Source organism: Ceratosolen solmsi, unplaced genomic scaffold (genome assembly GCF_000503995.2).
Source record: "Ceratosolen solmsi marchali unplaced genomic scaffold, CerSol_1.0 scaffold41, whole genome shotgun sequence".
Lineage (NCBI taxonomy): Eukaryota > Metazoa > Arthropoda > Insecta > Hymenoptera > Agaonidae > Ceratosolen > Ceratosolen solmsi.
In genome coordinates this window covers 3903912-3910304 of record NW_011948424.1, presented here as the reverse complement: position 1 = coordinate 3910304, position 6393 = coordinate 3903912, and positions in this window count along the sequence as shown.

Genomic DNA, 6393 nt, shown 5'->3' with positions numbered 1-6393 from the left:
CTGTACATAGAACTTTGTTGTACTTACTATATAGTATAACTACATTAAATAATTTAAAAAGTTTAATAACACTTCACTGAGAATAACATTATTGTTAAATATTATTTTAAAAATTTTAAATTCTTAGATTTTTGTAATAATTTATACAATATTTAGCGCAACAAAAACTGTCTACAAATAATAAATCAAATATAGTAAATCGATCCTATAGAATTACATTTTTAACCTAAATTATCAAAATAATAAGCGACTCTCAGCGCAGAAGAAACTGTAAATATCTATTTTATTATTAAATTAATTTTATAAAAAAAAAAAAATAATTATATTCTTATTTTTAGTGTGTTACCTCTATTATTGATGATATGAGATTAACTAATTTACTTATATTTATATTCCAACAGTACGAAAACATTTATTAATTATTCAATTTCTAATAACTATAAATAAAAAGTCTTACCCATGTAATTAACTCGTTAAATGTTTGTCTAAACGAGGAACATACTCATTACATAAGTATAAAATAAGTTTTTTTCTAATCCTATACAATAATATTTATTGAAAATATTTTGCGTTATGCATAAATTTTGCATTAATTTTACATTTGTTTTAAAAATTAAAAACTTAGCCATATAAATTAAAAAAATTTTAACTTATATTCACTGACGTGATCTTCACAATTTTTATGTGTACATTAAAAATTTATCCTAAAGTAATACCATTGTGACGAGTTTCTAATATTTTTATGGTATTACTTCTCTTCCTTAATCACTTCCTACATGAAATATAACAGTAAAAGGTTATGTAAATAATAAAATAAGCAACAGTTAATTATTATTCGCGTAAATTATAAATCATTAAATAAACAATAAGGTATAAATAAAAGAGAAGAAAGATCAAGAAAATACTAGTTCAATTAGATTTTATTGTAGAATATAATTATTGACTACTTTAAATAAAAAGAATGGAAATTTTTCATTTTATATTACATGAAATAAATGGTTTTTAATTATTGTTACCACAAATATTTGATATTTGGATTGTACTCTAAATAATTATTCGAAAATCTCTTTTGAATATATATTTATTAACTTGAAAATCAAAATTGATTAATGGTATTTTTATTATTAAGTAACGGTATTTAATAAACTTTAGTTACTTGTTTAACTATGAAATTTGCTAAAAATAGCACAAATGCATTACATTTTGTGGTTGAAGGTATTAGAACAAAAATATATTTAAAGGCTCATGCTTAACAAACTATCGAGAAGTCTATATAAAATTTTAAAAATACATACACAAATTTAAATTAAATAAACTATAATATTAAAATAATTATTTTATTATTTTATTTATCGCTTTTTAATAACTATTATAACTCAAACACTGTACAATTTACTTAATAAAATAACACAATTTCTTTTTGTTAAATAAGATAACTAATAGTAGACTTTTCAAAAATATTTATTTACACAAATACATTTAATAAAATGCCTATTTTTAACTTAAATCAAAAAATATTGTAAATTTCATACAGCTCTATATTGTTGAACATTGTAACGATGCACAGATGAATACAGTTAATTTGCAGAAAGTATTAATTTCAATTAATTTCTTGATATAACCACTAATACGATCACTTTAAAAAACCATAATCTTGATGTTAAACGTGTCTATGCATAGTCATATTAAAGTCACTTTACATCGTCGCTTTAAGAAACAAGATGATTGAATCATGACTCGATCGAATAAACGAAGTCGAACCAGCGAAGTTTAAAAATAAAATAATAATAATAACAAAAATTAATCGCTTGATTCAAACGTGGTAACTTTCTGATTTTCATAATAAATCAGATTTAAAATCAATAAATAAGAAAAACAAACATTATCGTAAAAAATTCCAGAGTTTATAAAAAAAATTATCGAAAAATACATTTCTTTTCTTTTTTTTTTTTTTTTTTTTTTTTTTTTTTTTTTTTCTTTTTTTTACATATTTCATGGTTACTTACATCTCAACATACTCTTCAGTTTCTTCAACTAGAATATAATTAAAATAATATTTGCATTTAAACAACAATTTATCATTTATATGATTTCTGTTTCATAGTAAATTGATGAACGAGATGTCACATAAATTAAGTTTTTCCATAGTATTTTCCGATAATTTAATACATTTTTCATATTATAAGTTTGATAAACTTATCTTTAAAAAACATTAGTAATTCGTAAAATTTTTGTGTTTAAAATCGACGCACTCAAAAATGATAAAATATACTAATTTTGGATTTGTCGCTATACAAAAATGAGTAAACATACTTCAAATCTTAATATTTAAATTTTAAAACCTCGCCAGGAATAAAAATATTATTAAGCTTCTTCTTTTTACTTATTTTTGGTAAATAATATACTTCATTTACAGTGGCAAAAGATAATAATTGTAAATTAGTGGGCTAATATAATTAACAACAAGCTACAATTAAGTCATTATCTTTTCAGAAAGTAAATTAAATCGAGACATTCATAACATTATGATTCTTACTATTATATCCAAGACCATCACTTTAATTTATAAAAAAAAATTAGAAAAATTAATGAAACAAAAGATCTATAACTACCATAATTAGGATAATTCACAATTTTGTAAAAGTTTTTCTCTATACGAACATATAAAACAAGTGATAATTGACTTTAATGAATTCAGTCACTTTTTCCTAAGACGTGTAAATCCTAAATATGGCAACTTCGGTATCTACATATTCCACTAAATAATAATACCGAAGAATAAAAGATTAATTACAGAATTTTTAATTTAAAATGTAGTGGTCAGTCACTGAAATAGGGATTAATATGTGTTTCCTTGTTCCAATGTAGCCAGCCGGAGGGGGCCGATTATTCATTTTCCATTTTGTATCTCTGACCATTCGATAAATATAATTAAAGCTATCAAATATTTATATATCGATATTAAACATATCAATATTAGGATTATTTCCTAAAATTATTCATTTTATATTATTAGTGTAGTAAACTATACTTACAACTAAACAACAATTCTTACTCGCCTTCAACAATTGCATTCAGTTTTCAAGAACAACATAATAAACAGAAACTCAACGATCCATCATCTCGACGATCCAAGAGTTGAATAAAGCTAGTTTTTATTCTATTATTACGTTTTGTTTCATATTTATAATGCACTTATCTAAATAAAAATTTCTTAATGATACACCCGCTCATGGATGTGTGTATTTATATGCACACAAAAGCGCGCGCGCGCGCGCGCACGCACGCACAATCACTCACGCTCATTTATACGTACAGACATAATAGAACCAATTACTGAATATAATTGATTTTATTTCACGTTTTCGCTGAAAAATTCAATGTATGAGAGTACGTGAATAGGCACGCAAGCGATTTTACATAACCAATCATACAATTTAATAATCAATCATTTTTGAAAATTTTTTTATACTTATTAAATTAATTTTATGATCTATACACTAAATTGTAATTAACAGTATAAAATCATGAATAAATAGAAATAATAATTGTCAAAAATTTCATTACATTTGTTAGTTATTTATTTTATATTTCTTTTTTTACAATTTAGTACTAGATAAATTATTCATACAATAATAAAATATTACAAAAACATAAACTACAAATAAAGTGTTATAGGGAATTAAATTAAAGTCTTTTTTAATCACTAGCGTGTCTATCCTCGATAGATTAAGGCACCTTTCGTTACTGTGAAAAGGAGACTTTACTTGCATACGTAATATATCAATTTCAAAAAAATTAACAAAAGTAGCAAATAAATAATATATCATGTGCTTTATACAATTGTTATTTGATGTCAAAAAATTTTTTTTCAAAATTCGATGCAAAACTGATACTTCGTTTTATCAGCAAATTAAAAATTTGAACACATTTAACTCTTTCTCTCTCTCTCTCTCTCTCTCTCTCTCTCTCTCTATATATATATATATATATATATATATATATATATATATATATAGGCAAACACACACACGTATACATACGTACATATATACATATATATTGCAGGTCACTTTAATTAAAAATTCTATTAAAAAGTGTCGATTTCAAAGCAAGAATAAAGCTGCCCATATCTGTTTTGCTGCAATTGATTGCAACGAATTTGTAACGTTGCGTAAAATAGCAACAAAACAAAAAGGATGTTGACTTCCACGACAAATAGATACATCTGTTATCATGGGCTATTAGAAAAACATTGTCATTTCCAATTTTTTCATGTCTGTCTCAAAATATATAATTTGAACCGTTAATTGTAAAAAAACATTTATATATTATATTGTTATTATATAATAAGGGCCTTATTTATTTTATTTAAAATGGAATAGTTTTAATTTAAGAAATAAATACATTTTTTTTCTTACATTATATTTAATTATAAAACATAAAAGTATTATTTCAGTTATTGTGAAAATAAATCAGGTTCTACTTTATATTGTAAAACGTTTATAAAATGCTTTCTACAATTAATAATTCATCTTTTATATTGATTACTTTTTTCGTAAATTTTAAATATGAAAATCGAGTGAACTCGATTGCACTAATTCTTTCTCTACTTGTGTTTGTGATGTTAGCCGTGCGCATGTACATAATCTGCGGAATAAGACTAATAGCTCATGATCCAATTATGCGGAAATTACAATGACAATGATTGAAGAATTCAAATTTTCTTATGTAAAAGTTAATTGTGAACCCTGTTTTTAATTTATATATATATATATATATATATATATATATATATATATATATATATATATATATATACATATATATTAAACAGTTTCTTTTATTTTCACATACTATAATAAATTGCATTTTTTTCTTGTGTAAAGACTGAAGAAAATACGTTTACCTTCTTTATAAAGCATTAATTTTTAAATTTTTTTTCAACGCGATGAAAAAATTAAAATGAATCCTCGATCTGATTTTCGAAAAGTCAACAACACTCTTAAAAAAAGAAAATCTCACTATTTATTTCGACTCTCAATTACCTCACATTATCGACTCATTGTTATGTATATCATAATATTTATAATAATATATGTATCGACGAAAGGAAAATATGTTCATACATCTTTTTTAATCATGTACATAATTACATGGTCGATTTACTGCAAAAAGAGAAGCAATCGTGCCTTATAGTTAGTATATCGTTTACTGTGTAGATACTTTTCGCATTCGAAACGACTCACCTGGAGAATCATCAAAATGATTTTCTGCTCAGCGTGTCGTATATAACGATATAGAGGAAACGAAAGAATAAACTAAATCTAATTCGGCTGTGTATTTGGTCAGTACGACTTGCCCTTGTTTATGTCAATTTTACCAAAAGCACAGCTACTCGTTTTCTCACGTTTCCCCTCAATTCTTAAAAAAAATTGCACATGTAACGCGAGTTGATATGAAAAAAGCATTTCAACATCTTTTAACCGGGCTTTTATTGTACGTCATTTACAATGTTCATTTAATTATGCTACAATTGCGTGATACGTGAGCGGGTGCGTGTGCGCACGCACACGCGCCCGTATATGCGTATGGGCATTCCTTTATGTTTGTATGTTCATTCGCATTTATTCACATATAATATAGAAATATGGATATATAAACAAAACTTTGTGTTTTTGAGTATAAGCTAATTAAATGGTACGGACAGTCATTGTACCCCTCTCCATTAGCTTTAGGAATGGATCAATTTTTAATCAACATTGTGACTATGCGACTATTCAACAAAAAGACAACTTCTAAAATTTGTAAAATATTATAAATGTAAAATATCTCTTTATGAAATTTAAAAATAATATATAAAGTAGATAGCAACTCAATATTTATCAGTAAATATTGTGAATATTTGTTGTATAAACTATAATTTTATATTAATGTCTAAGTTAATTTATAAATTAAAATTGCTTTTATAAAATTTAGAAGTTTACTGTGAATTTTAAAAAATTAAATAATAACGTTAAGTACATATTCACAAATATAATAATAAATTTTATTGTATAATATTGAGAAGTTCCCATTCATGACTGCCATCCCTTTTAAAATAATCCTCTCTTCACTTTTTTTATCCCTAAATATTGGTTTTATGTTGTTCCTTGGCAACAATAGCTTTTAAAAACAACTTTATTACTTTTATGTATAAAGACATCGAAATAACAATTCCATTATAATCAAATAAGTAAAGAGTAACAAAAATTACTATAAACAAGGGCAGCGATTCATATATTTTTAATTCTCTTTCTTAGTTTGTTTTTAGTTTAAAGCCATGAAAATTCCTTATACAATCGTGCTCACATATACGACAAATTGTCACATACCTATCGCACGCCACACACC